Source organism: Microtus pennsylvanicus, chromosome 2 (genome assembly GCF_037038515.1).
Source record: "Microtus pennsylvanicus isolate mMicPen1 chromosome 2, mMicPen1.hap1, whole genome shotgun sequence".
NCBI classification, from domain to species: Eukaryota; Metazoa; Chordata; class Mammalia; order Rodentia; family Cricetidae; genus Microtus; species Microtus pennsylvanicus.
In genome coordinates, this window is record NC_134580.1 from 84,838,252 (window position 1) to 84,854,367 (window position 16,116).

At 39.4% G+C, this 16,116-nt stretch overlaps 1 pseudogene; it reads left to right on the plus strand.

Annotated features, from left to right (window-relative positions):
* Positions 1-3,305: 3,305 nt before the first annotated feature.
* LOC142844285 (doublecortin domain-containing protein 1-like) overlaps positions 3,306-16,116 on the plus strand; it is a 154,493-nt pseudogene continuing 141,682 nt past the window's right edge.

Consider the following 16,116-nt stretch of genomic DNA (forward strand, 5'->3'; position numbering starts at 1 on the left):
AAGTACAATTCAGATGATTACCTGTGTGCTACATTAAATTTGCTTTGCATTTAATGTAGTTTCCTTTATGAAGTGAGTAGAAATACAAGGAGATAATTATAGAAAGTCCAGCTGAAAGTGACTTTTAAAATGAGAGCGTTTTTATTATCGCACTGGAAAACTTCACAGAGTAAGTATCGTGCTAACTTTAGTGGTTCAGTGGTTATAAAAAAGACAAGTTCTTCATGCCTTTCCCTTGAAATCCTCAGAACACTGGCCAGTTTGTTCTGCCTCTCCCCTCCTGCTTGCCAGATAGATCAATACACTTTCTCTCAACAGTATCTGAAAGAAGAGGGACGTTTGGATGACCAAAGCCCACCTAACAAAAAGAACTTTGCCCAGAAGGCGTCTCATGTCTCATTGGCTAAAATTACATAAAAACAAATTATTTATCCTGCAGGGACAAGGGAAATAGAATTTCCTTGCTGGCTCTAGTCCACGGGGCGTTTGCGTACTGAGACTAATCAGAGGACATCTTCACTAGGAGGCAGAGTTCCCCAGTGTGCCCAAAGTTTGGTGTCTCAGGAAAATCCAAGGAATAATGGTTAGTTCAATAACCAACTTTGTCTGATGTAATTTTTGACTTGGACTTTCCAATATTTTGTTTCTTAAATTATTTTTTGTTAAGTAGCATTATGTGATATGTTTTACACAGTACCATAGTTGTTAAGTAGCATTATGTGATATGTTTTACATGGTACCATAGTTGTTAAGTAGCATTATGTGATACGTTTTACACGGTACCATAGTTGGCCAAGAATAATCTGTACACACAACTCACTGCTTGAATTCCCTTGAAAGTGGAAAAGATACAAAAGTAGAGGCTTTTACTCCTTTATGGATGGAGAAAAATCACCTCAAACCACATAACTAGCAAACACAGTGGTATATAAATCCTTGTCCCCACCTCTTCTTCCCTAAGTATTTAAGATCAACGCAGGACTTGAAACCTACGGTCAAGTGCTTTACTTTGAGCTCTATCCCCAACCATTTCAAGTTGGTTGTTTTATTTTATTTCTTTTTAACCAATTAGTGGTGCCTTTATGCACAAGAGTGTGGGAAGTCCACTGGGGCGTGGGCAACCTGCCAGTAGCCACCGCCCTAAAGAAGAGCAGTTGCTTCCCACCAGAGGCTCAGAGAATGTCACGGATGAATACAAGGGTCAGAGGATGGGGAGTATATGAGGTGGCTTTTGCGCACATGAACTCAGCAACTCTGGGTGCCTGCACAAGACCTGTACAAGACCAAGCCTTTTAAAATCTAACCTTCGGGACTGGAGAGACGGCTCCGTTCAGAACATGGACACTCTTGCAGCGGATCTAAACAGAGTTCCCAGCACCCGCGTCCGGCAACTTACAGCCCCATGTGTGGCAGTTGGGTGTCCCATCCCTTCGTGAAGCTCCTATGCACCTAATCGGTGACTTTCCTCCTGCAGTTACAGGGTGTTTTCTTTCCAGTTAATAACAATTACAATTGTAAATGTATGTGTATGAGTATTAGTTTAAACATTCTGTTCTTCAATTCCATAATTATTTCAATGGGAATGGCTGTAAAAAAAAAGTAAGTCCTGAATTCAGATTAAAACTGAACACTTTTTGAAGGAAGTACAACCATGGTTATAGATTACCTGGATGAATGGATTTAAAGATCTCCAGATTAGAGATATAAAAGGTCCTGCATTGCTATGACTGCTGAGGGATTTAGAGGCTGGCATGGAAGTTCGTGGGGTAGAAATCCGTAACGGAGACTGAAAATATGGTTTTTGTTAATTTTCTTAAAATTGCTATAATAAGCCAGTAAGGTTCACGAATGTTATTAAAATAGAGACAACAAGAAGAAAAATCATTCTCATTAAGTTTTCTTTCTCTGCCTTTAGATAGAAATCTTTAGGGAAAAATCAAGTCATAAATAAATCTATTACTAACCCACTTATTAAATGTGATTGTGTTTTATCATTTATTAAGTCATTTAATTATTTAATTTACTGGTTTTTTTTTATCATACCAGAATCATAATTAGATGAAAATAATTTTAGTGCATACTGCCCCAAAGATGCAGTTTTGAGATGGCTGTTCTTGATTGTCAACTTGACAACATCTGGAATTAACTAAAACTCAAATGTCTGTGCACACCTGTGAGGGAATTTTTCTTAATTAAATAATTTGAAGTGAGAAGACACATTTTTAATCCAGATCATGGAGGTGGGGGGCTTACAGTTTTAATCCAGAACTTCTGAGGTGGGAAGAGCTACCTTTGACCTGGGCCACACCTTCTGCTGGCAGCCTATATAAAGGATGTTGAAAAAAGAAAACTTGTTCTCTCTTTGCCTGACTACCCACGCTCTCACAAGTAAGTCCATCCCTCACTAGCATTAGGGCCTACTTCATGGGAATTATGGCATATATTGAAGACCAGCTGGGACATCTAGCCTTGTGGACTGAATAACTTGTGGATTCCTGGAATGTCCATTGGTAGACAGTGATTGTTGGACTAGCTGGAACACAGCCTGTAAGTCATTCTAATAAATCTAATAAATCCCACATATATATGAATATATATAATATATATACACACATATATAGTTATCATACACACACATATATATGATAACTATATATGTGTGTATATATGTCACATGTATATATGTATGAGAACTTTGACTAATACTAGTGTCATTCCAGAGAAACAGAGAGACCAACTTGGTAGATGTTTGAGTAGCTCCAGTTAGAGGTGTGTGAGACCTGTGTAAGACTATAGATATCTTCTATGCGTCATCCTCCCACTGATGGGTGTTCTCAAGTATGCCACCCTTGTCCAATCTGATTAAACCATCAAACCCATACCTGCCTTACCACTGTGACTTGCTATTTCATATCATCCCAGGTCACATGGTCCTGTGTCTACACATTCCTGTTCTTCTCAATGCCACTCACTCACCTTGAATTCTGGGGCGTGGGTGACTACCTGTCCCAGTTTCTCTGAGACGAGTGACTTTCAACTCCTAGGTAAACTGGGCTGAGTGAGTCATCCCAATACCAACTCAATCACCTTCCTTTAAATTGTTTTTTTGCAGGGCGCTGGTGGAGCACGCCTTTAATCCCAGCTCTTAGGAGGTAGAGGTGGATCTCTGTGAGTTCAAGGTCAGCCTGGTCTACAAGAGCTAGTTCCAGGACAGTCTCTAAAGCTAAAGAGAAACCCTGTCTCGAAAAAACAAAAAAAAAATGTTTTTTATGTGAGTGTTTTGTGTGTTTGCATGTCTGTGCATCATGCAGAGGTCAGAAGAGGGCATCTCCTGGAACGGGGTGGCAGATGTCGGTGCAGGTCCTCTAGAAGAGCAGCCAGTCCTCTTCTGCGCCATCTCTACAGTTGATATCAACCATATTCTCACTAGTGCTAAGCCAGCTCTCTTAAATCACTTTTGTCCATTTAAATATACATTCATGTACTCATTTAAAAATATATCCACTCCTGAGGGATAGCTTGCAAGTTTTATGCTTGTAGGGGCCACATCTCTTTAACGATTTCCTAGTACTTAGATTGCTCATGTTTAATAAAGTAAATCATAAAATTACAAATTATCATCTTTAAGCATTATACAGATTTCTTCAGTTCAACTAAATAAAACAGTTAAGCTCAGTGGTAGGATACATTTGGCTCCAAGCTCCTACCCTGCCTCTGCTAATGATGTATATGTTTACCTAACCTTTCTGATATTCAACTTAAGTGTAAAGGGAAGTTCCAAATACTGCCTACCCCCTAGGACTATTACAAGCCTCAAAGTCCCGACTGAGTGAGTACCTTTGTCTAACCGATAGCTCACGGCATTTACTGCATGGTAGATGTTAATAAAGTCATTACAATGGATTCACTGTACTCTTCCACGTGCTGTTTCTTTCAGGGAGTTCATGTCAAACCAGGCAAAAGCTGTTATTAAAACTACGGACGATTGCTTGCAGCTTCAGTTCGGCCCCAGCAGACTTCTGCCTTCAATGGCTGGATCACAAGGGTCAGGTCTTCAAGATTGTTCTACACATCAAACAGCATCAGATCACAGCTAGGAGGAACCATCAAACCCAGATAGCTGCAAATCCAAGAGAAAAAACAATTCTTGTTTTATGTCGGCTTCCAAGAGAAAGAGACTCATCAGTGTGCCAGTGGGTCAGCCGAGGTAATCAAAGCCGTTCGCTCTTCTTTTAACCAACTGTTGAAGCTCTTTTATTTGAGCAGAATTTATAGTGATTCCATTGACTATTTCAGACATTAAAACATAGTGTATCATTTGGATTCTGTTTTCGGCTATTATTGGATTTTTCCTTTGAAAACACTGGAGTCAGAGTGTGGCTAATTACATTTTAGAGAACATGAGATGCGCTCCACCCTGGGTCATCAAAATCTGAAGCGAACGCTGGAGGCAGAGGCATTGCTTAGAAGACATTTATTTTAAATAGAAACGTGTGCTTTTGGTCTTTAACCAATATTTTGGAGCAGAATCAAACAGAATGTAGTTATCAAGCCATCTTGTACGTACATTTTTGGTGTGTCATAAACTGTTAGCCCAAGAGGAAAAGGTGGCGAAGAGGAGAACTCAGGCACTGAGGAAGATCTCCATTGCATTCAGGGTTTTGAATATACAGATAGATTATGGTTTTAACTTAATTTACTTAAAGTTTTTGTTTTTAAATGCTGACTTTACTACCCTTTAAATGAAAATTATTAGAAGAAGATTCTGAATGAAATATTTTTGGCAGCTTACCATGTACTTTTGAAAAAAATCTAAACTACTTTTGACTAAAGATAAAAACCTAGAAATCTCAACTCTTATTGCTCCCCAATTTGAAATTGGAAAAATATAGGCAATAAAATTAACTTTTGAATTAACATTTTCAGCATAATAAACCTATTTGAATTTTTTATATCCTTTAAAAGTGAAAAACTTCCTTTCAAAGTGTAGACACTTGTGGAAAAATCTTAGCCCTTTAATATCCCATGCTATTAAGCCCCTACTATTGTCTTGGCTGTCAGAACATGGCAGGTGTCTGACTGGCTCTAATTCTTCATGTACATAATCTAAACAAGAATGCTCTGGGTTTTACTAGTAAATGGTCAGAATGATTCATTTGGAGAGAGTAACAGTCTTGGCAAACATCCTATTGTGTGTTTGGATACTGAAACAGTGTTGATCTTGCTGTATCAAAAGTTTTGTTGTGGGATCTTCTTACTTGTAGGAACAATCTTTAAGTGCTTATATTAGAGAACTGTGGGACAGCATTTTGAAAAAGTTTTAAGTTGTTACCATGCACAAAGTTTTGTGGTTTTTTTCCCTTCTTTTAGCGCATCAGAGTCCGCGCTAAAATGGATGTCACCCCATAATTGCCAAGGATTGTCTCAGAGATATACACTTCAACCACGAGTCATGAGAGTGACGGCTTATACAAATGGATCTGGAACAGCCTTTGCCAACATTACTGCACCAACCATCGCCTTGGTAACTAATAGCCTGACGTTTTCAGTCCTTTATATCTTATTTCCTTATAATACAAACAAATAAGAAAGATAATTATTGTGTTAAAATGTTGTGTAAATCTGAACCTGTATATTGCTTATATAGTTGTAGGAATTTTACTACTTTCCTATGTTAAAGTAAATCGAATACTGGGTTAAGAATTAAGCAGATTAATTAAATAAATACAATGGCTATGCGTTTTGTAGTTATTAACACACAGACTGTTTATAAATTAAAACACAGAATGTTTATAAAATACTTATAAATATAAATAATGAGCTATTTTTGCCATTTGATTTGGTTTTTGTTTCTGCATTTTCAGTGCTGGGAAACAGCCATGTCACTGACTGAGCTCCTGAACCTGACGTGTGACTCCCTTGACCTCCTGGTTTGGTTCTGTGGGAATGTGCTGCTTTCTTTGTAGATCACTGTGTCCTACCTGTTACTCTTTTCTAGTTGCTGGAAGCGCCACACACAAGCTGAATCTGAACATGGCTGCGCGACGAATGTTTTTGGCAGACGGCACGGAAGCCCTCAAACCTGAAGATATACCCCATGAAGCCAACGTTTATGTTTCAACAGGAGAGCCCTTTTTAAATCCATTCAAAAAAATTAAAGGTAAAAAAAAAAGAAAAAGAAACACCGTACTCCTTCACAATAAATTGCTTAAGGAGTGCAATTAAAAAATGATTTTCTTCCTGTCTTTTTTGCATGGTTTAACAAAACTAATGTTTACGCATTTACAGCTCAGTAAGAGGATAATGTGCTTAATGAAAGAAAAATCCACTGACAGCCACGTTTATTGCCCTTCATTAGCATTGGTGCTTAATTTAATATAGATCTGAATAGACATTAGGGAGCCTGCAGGAGGTTAAATGATGAAAATATAATAAATTAAATCAGAGATTATTGAATTTACTGTTTAGTTTCTGTGGCACTCGGCAGACGTAATTCATGAGATGTGTGCTCTCAGAAAATAGTTCAGAGTTCCCAGGATCATCTTTTCATTTACGCTCTTGGTTTTTTTTCAGATCGCATTAACATAATTAAGAAATTGTGACAAGTAACGAACAAATAATTCTATATACATGTGATTCTCCCAGTAACATTACTCATAAAATAAGCATTACAGCTCAATCTTAATTTTTAACCTTTAAATATTTATATTTATGTGTTTAAATATAGAAACTCAGATAGAGTTTCTGCTTGGAGTTTTTTCCCCAATATCCTTATATTTAAGAGTTCAGAAGTGAGGGTTTTCTAGGGGGAAAAATCCTTTTCTCAATGTGAAATGACACCTTTAAAGAAAGGAGGAAAGCAGCGGTGTTTTCACTCTTCCACGCACGCTGTACGGAGCCTCGTTATCCTCTGTTCCTCACCACGTGTGACCTCACGTGAGAGTCAGTCTCGCCAGAAGAACCAGCGAGTCTGCCTGCTATGCCCCCAAAGCTTCTGATACCACATTAGAAGCAATTTCCCAGCCAGTCTTGTAAAGTTGGTGGAGCAAAGACAAGCCTAGGCAGTGAGTGTATGAGCCAAAGAAAACTAATTCTGGAGTTGATTACAGAGGAGACAGTGGAAGTCCCCCATGCATTGATGCTACTGTATGAGATGGCACTAGAATTGCTATCAGGCTGGTAACACTTGGTTATCAGAAAGCAAGCAGCTCCTTGAACTGGGACAGCATGGTGCCTATAAAGGGAGCTGTTGGGGTGGCACCCACTGCACCCGCCCTGTGTGGTGACTCAGACTCACGTGCTTTCAGATTTGCTGTAACATTAGACAGCGCTTGTCTTATTTTATATTCAGAGAAACATTTGCTTACACAAAATGTTTTATTAGGCAAATATGTTTTTATAATTCTAAAACTCCATATATTTATACATGATCTCTTCACCAAAATCCTTGATTAGTTTTATAAGGATAAGATATTCTTGCCTTCTAGTGAACAATAGTATCACAAAAGAGATATGCAAAGATTATCTGTAGGTAAACTAAGAGAAAAAAATTCCTGGGTAAGTATACATAAAATAATAATGTCACATCTTGGTGGACAGTTTTTAGATGTACAAGCTAATTTCTTCTCCCGCCCCCATTTTATCCTTTTTAATAGCCAAGTCCAGAGCAACAAGAACAAAAAAACTTCTGTGCTTTGTCTGCACATCCTTGGCTGTGTTTCATTGTGACATGCACTGCTGTTCTTTTACACCAAAATGTTGGCACACGCTCCTGAAAATTTCACACCATCTCCTGCTGGATCAGCAAGCTTAACCCACCAAAATCTGGTGTTGTGCAATGGTTTTTGACTGATAATCAATCTTTATGCTGCTCGACAGTTGTTACTGGGACACGGAGCAGAGCAGGTGGCAGATGTGTCTTGTCTTTTGAGAGAAGAAATTGTAGGTGAGCTTGGACACAGACTAGCATATCACATGTCTGTTTAAAAGATGTAGGATAAGGACAATGGGGGGAAGCCGCCATCTGATTATTCTCAGAGATGAGCCTAAACACTGACGTTTGTTCACTTTCAAAATATTGAGAACGTAAATGTAAATATATGTTTGTACACACACACACACACACACACGTGGGGTGATGCTTAACTTACGGGTATACTGTAACAATAAACCACGTATGGATGACTTTGAAGACAGAAGACGAGCTTAGCTTGGGGAGGCATAAGCGTTGCTGAGGGCAGGAAAGCCACTGACAGAGCCAGCGTTAGTGACACAACCTTCCCATCTGCATGTGCGCTTTAGAGACAGTCAGCTGGAGGCACCAGTCAGTGACCTGCCATTATTTCAACTCAATCTCCTCTCAGCAGCTTCTCGGAGGTTTCTTTCTGCCTGCAAGTAACCCGCCAGGCCAGAGTAGATGAAAACAAAGGAACGTGGTTGTCTACCTAGGTTTTATTTTCAATTCAATAAAAATGTAACCCGATAAACATGTTTATTGTGTGCCTACTGTGTGTTTAGCACTGGCATAGAGAGAGAGGTCTGGGACTTTGCAGAGCTTAAGAAAGTCTGTAGGTCATAATGTGAATACTTAATAGGAGAACCACAATTCAACAGTGATTCCCAGGAAAAAGTATTTATTATTTTATTTCTCCTACAAGAAGGTCAAATAAGTCAGCATTTTGGTGATTATATTCCATGTTTTACTGTTTTTTAAACTGAATTTTAGAAAATCAGCATAGATAGTAAAAATTGTCTGTTATGGAAAGTAACCTCAAATTTGCAAAGAAAAAAAGCCCCCAGCACGTGTCTAATGGTTTGCACTGTTCATTGTCCCTGTGAGTATCATTGCTGACAGCCGAGTCACTGTCTCTGAAAGACTAAGAAAGCAGTCCATACACCTCAGAATACAGAGTGGTCACTTAGAGGTCAGGCCAAGGTCAGGACTGATTGGAAATATTCCCTGTTAAATTAGACTATTTCTTGTATTTTGAATTGACTACCTAATTAGAAAGATTAGGATGGAAGATTAAAAAAAAGAAAAGATGGAAATAATCAGAGAAGTGTAAGTGTTTTCTATGAAGACTATTCATGAAGATGTCTTACTAGTTCTTATAATTCCATCGTGGAGTGATTCTGACATTTATTAATGATCCTGTCAGAAAGAGGCCTTGGAACAAGTTCTCGGATTCTTTGTTATATTGTTTTTTTTTTTACTTTTCTGATGTTTATTAAAGAGATATTAGCATAATGTTAATTTGTAAACTAAAAGAGTAAACTAACATCTTATTTATTTTTTTTCTTTTTTTTATTGAGAAAAGGGAAAAAAACAAATTTCCACCTCCTCCCAGCCTCCCATTTCCCTCCCCCTCCTCCCACCCTTCTCCTCCTCCTCCCACTCCTCTCCCCATCCCTCTCCAGTCCAAAGAGCAGTCAGGGTTCCCTGCCCTGTGGTAAGTCCTAGGTCCTCCCCCCTCTTAGATTTTATTCAGTTTTCCACAGCCTCTGCTTGATGTCAGTAAAGAGAAAACTTCCTGGATCCAGTCCTTGTAGGACTTAAGTATTATAAAGATGCTAGGGTCAAGTTCTAGTGCTCAGGATCTGATTGCCTTTAAGTTTGTAGTCCTGTGTTTGTAGACCTCTTAAATGTGGTACTCTGCTATTGGGCTCTCAGGGTTATCATTTATAGCCCTGAGCTTTGTTAAGGAGAGCACGGGCTGAGTATCATGGTAAGCCTGCAAAACCCTACCTGCTGTAAGATGTAGTCACGGGGGAAATTTTCCATGAAAGGGGTTCTCGATACTACACCTAAGATCTATATTTAAACCTGGAGATTTTCTGCTAGCTGCCATGTGATCTACCAAATGAGATAATCTGCTGTGACAGCTTGTGATTGACAAGAATATGTGTGAGCACATTAAAAACAGGCCAGCTTTTCATGGAGAAGTAGATGTCAGTGAAATGATGGATTCTCATCATTTTAATTATTGATGATTTGGAAATATTTCAATTCCACGACACACAGGACATATTATAAATAGCAGCATAACACTTTTTCTCATATCTGCGTCAATAATGAAATGTTCTGTCATATTGCATGAGTTTAATGAACCTGGAATCATGCGTTATCGTTTCATGATATGTCTAGTGAGTTTGACTCCCGTGACGGCTTTATTCTGCCAAAGCTAACTCTAGGCATGGTGACATGTGCCTAAAGGGTTACCATGCCTTGACTCAGAATTAGGCTTGGCTTTCTCATATTCTTTTCATTGTTTTCTCTGAATAGTATATATATATATATATATATGTATATATTAGATGAGATCATTAGTGTATTTTATCTCCAACTTAGCTGTATTTACTCAAAACTAGGAAAATGGCTTTATAGAAAAAATATTACATTTTGATAAGTGATTGTAAAACTATAGTCATATATTTCACACATTTTCTCCATTTCAACTCTTAAAAATTAATAAGTATGTATAAATGAATGCGGATTGGAAGTCACTTGCTGAAGACCAAGAAGTACCTGTAGGTGATGGGGAAATTGAAGTATATGTGTATAGGTATGACATCATCTCATACACTGCCAAATGCAAAGTCGTGAGAAACACCTGAATTCTTAGTGTTTTCATGAAATACTGAGTTGTGTGTTTATACATAGGTCACACTTCTGTAATAAATAATTGCAGATCTGTTGCTACCTGCACAATCTGAATGATGATTTGTGTGTGACAAACACCCAGTTATGAGCATTAAGAATACACTCACTACCCTCACACCCGAGTTAATGGTACAGACCAGAGTATATTATATTCTCTGCGGTTCCAAAATCCAACATTGTGTAAGTCTAATTGTTTCATTACTCATTTGGTATCTGAACCTTATTCAGCATAAATAGTCCAGTGTATTGTTGAAATGTAAACCATTTCTCAGATTATGGGTCCCCACTCTAGGTTTTTCTGAGAAAATTCCATTATATGTCATAAATATACCTTTATGATATAGGTATCATGTTAACTTTAAAAACTCTTTCTCTGTGTATGTATGTATGTGTGTGTGCATGTGTATGTATGTATGTGTGTAGCAAAGAGATCAATGTCAAGTGTCCTCCCCAGTCACTCTTCACTTTATGTTTTGACACAAGATTTCTCACAGAACTATTTGTCTAGACTGGTTGTTCTATGAGTCCAAAGAATCCACCTTCAGCTTCTACTTCCCCAGTTCTGGGATTACAAGGGAGCCACCATGCCAGGCTCTTTGCATGGTCACTGGGAATCAAACTCAGGTCCTCATGGTTGCCTGGCAAGTATCTTATTAACTGAGCCACTTCCCCAATACATGTTAACTCTTGAAAAATCCAGTAATCTCTAGATATGGAGCCACACATTCTTGAGAATTTTATTCTGTCCTCTGCAAAGAACTCTGAGGAACATTAATTCTTACTAGGACAGTAACTCAGAAGGCTTGTAAATACTGTCTTTATCACCTCAAATTGTTGCATGGGGGAACACAGAAAGGGAGCTCAGCTCCCGAAATATAGCTGGGGAAAATCACACACACACACACACACACACACACACAAAAATATTGATGTAAGAAAGTAGAAGGACTGGAGTCCTTCATCCTGTACATTTTCAGCAGATATTTACCAAGTCCCTACAAAGTTCCAGACACTTACCCACGACTTGAAGACTTAGGGTGAATAAAACAGTGGTCTCATGGAGCTTTGGTTAAAACAAGGTAGAGCGATAGAAAATAAACAAATAACAAACAATATGGTACCTATTGACAATGTTTAAGTGCTAAAAAGGAAATAAAATTTGTTATAGTAATGATAAATAATGTCATGAAAACAACAGAGTAAGAAAATTCTAGAGCAGACACATTTTTCCAGAACCCTTTAAATCAAACCTGTAAGACAGTTGTCTGCCTGTGCCCCATTTCTTACTTGCCATGACAATTAATTTGTGAATTTGATAGCTATTTTTCCAGGGTGCTTTGTCTTTCAAACTGTTTAGTTTGGAAGTTTCAGACATCTCTGAGAAATGAGAGACATGCACTGCTGTTTAGTGGGAGAATAGTGGGCTCAAATCCACATATCTGTACAATTCCCATCTCTCAGCTTGGCTGTGGGTAAACTGGTCAAGCGCTGATTTGCAGAGAGAGGGAATAATAAATCCCTAGATTTTTAAAGTTATTTTCTAATGAAAACAAGTTGCTTGAAAACCAAATGTCTATAAATCCCTTGCAGAACCTAGAGGTGTAGAAAAGAGGGGATTGAGGATAACATGCTATAAATATGACTAAGATTTCAGAGCTTTTCATTGGAATCTTGTGTCCACTTCCACTTTCCCAGAATAGCTGGCTGGCTAGCTTCAGGGAAACAGCAACAATAATTCCCTTATACATTCTTTATCACTGCCAGGAAAGCAAATTACACCGTGAACCTGGGCAAGCCCTTAATCTCTCTAAGCCTGAGTTTCCTCATCTACAAATTGAGCATAATGAAATAAACCCCACAATCTGACGGTAAGAAATAAAGAAGAGGAGGTGTGTGAGAGTTTGGCACGTGGAAGGTGGTGAAAACACGCTGGTCCCCGCGTTTCAACTGCCCTGTCCTTTGCTTTATCCTTGGGGAAACTTGTTTCTGCAAGTCCTTCATACCTGTCACGGGTCCTTGGTTTTACTAGCGAGATATTTGCCAGGTCTGAAATCTTGAAATAAATGCAACTGAGTTAAAATACACACCTCACAGTTGCACACATGACATGATATGGGGGAAATCTAATTAGAAAGTTTGAATTCTCACTGTATGGGATGTAGGTAAAAAGGAAGGCCTGTTCTGCCCCAAGAGCTCCATTTTAAGACGTGTTCCCGCTCTTTACCTTTCAGCTACTGTAATTCACCTGAAGAAAGTTCATACAAAAGTTCAGGGAAAGGATGTCAACATTCTGATTGGCACAGTCGATGGGGTGTTTATGATTTTAATCAAATATAAATTGAAGACATACTTCAAATGATGTGTCAGATTGGTGTTACTGAGCTAAAACCTAGTGACAACCTCTGTCATTATTAGTTAAATATAGCCATCATGCCTATAGCGATATGCGATGACACCTAAGAACATGCACAAACAGCTCAGGGAGTTTGAGAAGAGGGAGTGCCTAGAAGCAGAGAGGAATGCAGGAATGTGGCCTGGATCTCATCTATTTACCAAACACAGACGCGATTGTCTTCTGCGCAGATGTTGTAATTGAATGGAGCAGTATGTTTTCTTACTGTCAGGGCATCTCCATTTTATCAGCTCACCTTGTGCTCGTCAGATGCTTTGTTCGTATTTAATGTCATTCTCTGTACCTGCCTCACAGCCACAGCAGCCTGTGCTTTCAAGTTTATTATCCAACCACAAAAGAATGAGTTTTTGAAAATTAAAAATTGTTGGTAGGCTTTATCAGCTGAGGTTCCAAGTTAGTTGCTGTTAGTCTACCGGCAGAAGAAGGCGGAATTCTTTTGCCTGGCACATGCAAAATGGAAAATGATAATGTGGGGATCACTTAGGATTATTTTATTTTATGGCTCTTTTTAAAGGGGGAATTGAACAAACGCGGATAACACAAACAGCCTATAAAGTGCATTCTCTTTTTCATGATTTGATAAAGAACGAAGCTCATAAAAAGGACATAGATTATGAAATGGAATCCATCATTGGCCTACAGAATTATCTGAGTCTTTAGGAGAGTAAGTCTATGAACAGTTACAGCTTCCTAGTCTCTGGAAGCTGAGATAGAGCCCTTCCTTTGGCTAAGGGCTTTGCAAGCTTATATTAAGCCATAAATCATCACGGGATCCCAGTTACCCCTTCATCTTTGCATAGTTGGATCTTAATCATCCAGGAAGGGGAGTCTCAGGAAGATAACAACAACAAATGTCCAACCTTAATTTATCAAACCCACTCAAAAATGTATTTAAAGATTAATTCTTTTGTAGTTGAACAATAAACTTGGAAATGCATACTTGTGCTTACCATGGTTCTGGAAGCCAGCAGGTTTTGCTAGAGTTTCAGTGGAAATACCAAGGAAGAAAAGAGCTCCCTTTGCTGGCTGTGTAGAGCCAAGGCTTTGTCGAGAACAATGCTATTAACAAAGAGATTCAAGAAGAGTCTAGGTGGGCATGATGGGGCAAGCCTGTAGCCCTAGCACTTAGGAACCTCAGGAGCATTGAGAAACTGAAGCCAGCCTGGGCTACACAGTGAGATCTTCCTCAAAATAAAATAAAATAAAGGAAAGAGAAAAGCAACCCTGGAGGAAGTGCTAAAGTTCGAGCTATTGAAGCCCATGCTTGGGATGACGTCTGATCTGGCTCTTTTCTGGCGTAGCTCCTACCTGGAGGGATGCATCCACACTGCATTCTTAATGTCCCCCTTCACCTTTATCTTATTTATAATCACCAATTTGTAATTTTTGATGAAAGGTCTGCTGTTCCACCCAGACCAAGTTTGCCTAAGGCAGGGACCACAGTAATTGCTTTGTTCATTGCCAGGTTTTTGGCACAGGGCATGGCCAGATGTCACAGATGTGCACTGTTGTGCAGTGGATGCTAAGATGTGTAAAGAACCAAATCCATGAAACATGGTGAGACACTGAGGTGGCAGTAGAAGGGCAGACTGCCTTCCCAGAGCAACCTGCTTGACTGCACACAGCGAGAAGATCCTGTTCAGGACATCTGGGTTCACTTGACCCTTCTCCTTATAGTCCCCATGGTATCATAAGTAGCATAGTTGCTTTACAATCATTATTAGAAACAAAAGATGACTTCCCTTAGAATAGCTACTGGTTAGTACTTAGGGACCTGTGGGTACAGGCTAACCCCCTTTGTAATCCCAACACACACAGGTGGTAGAGAAGGAAAGAAGGGATTAAGAGTGGTATTCTATTTCCTTTAAAAGTATTTTTATTTGTATTTTGTGGTGTGTGTGATGTGTGCAGGTGCTTGGGTGCCAGAGAGTCAGATACCCTCAGGCTGGAGTTGCAAGTAGTTGTGTGTTAGCCAGTGTAAGTGCTAGGATCCAAACGGGAGTCCCATTTGTGAGAGCAGCAAACGCTTTTAACCATTGATCCATCTCTCCAACCCTGGGATTCTAGTTCTTACAAAGGTACCAGAGAGTTTTGTCCTAGGAGCTGAGACTTTTTGGGTTTGAGGAAGTCAGTGAAAGACAGACATGTTCGGAAGTAATTTGGGATAGACTTGAGGTTCTTGTTTTGATACTCAGCCTGGTGTGTTGTTTCATACACCTTAGAGTCCCCTCAGGTTTCCATTAGTGCTCCCATTGCCCATTCCCACTGTCCAACAGAATCCTCTTCCTCCTTTCTCAGCGGGGCTGAAGCTGAGTCAAGTCTTTTCTGAGCTCTGCAGACCCTCCGGCTGATTCTTTCTTCTAGACTTTAGGTGTAATATATTCACTATTGCCATCAGCTTCCTGACTATATTTCTGGGTTTGAAGTCGTGTCTTCAGTGCTATGATGCAAACACATCACTTCATCTCTATCAATAGGAGGGTTCCTGAGTTTTCTGTTCTCCTATAGTAGTTCTGTGGCCTACATTTTGAGACAGGTTTCTAGAACTCCTTCACCTCCAGTAGCTTTGTCCTGTTGCAAAATAGATTTTCTGTAATGTAAGGGAAGGATTTTGAATCGTTCTGTCTGTTAAAACTCTAGAAGGACCTGCTTTGAGCTATGTGGGACTTCGCAGGGCTTCATCTGAGGTGCAGGCCCAGTTACTCCTTGACACCTCTGTTCTCTCTCTGGCATATTGTGTTCGGTCTTCTCAGCCTTCGCCCTACACTGTCTTTTCCACCTGGCATTTGCTTTTCTGTTTTTTCCCCCTGTTGAATCCTGCCTGACTTGCCTTTTGACCACTGATCTCTGTGAGGAGCCTCTGCCCCCTGTTCTTTCAGTTCCTGCATACTTCTGCCCTAGACCCTGCCACACGACAAGCATCTTCCTTTCTTCTCAGGCCAAGAACTAACTTTGTGCTGTTTTCTGAGAACAGAATCTACAACAGGAACTGCAGGGAAAATAGGCAGTAGATCCTTATTCAACAAATACTTGTGTAAATTAT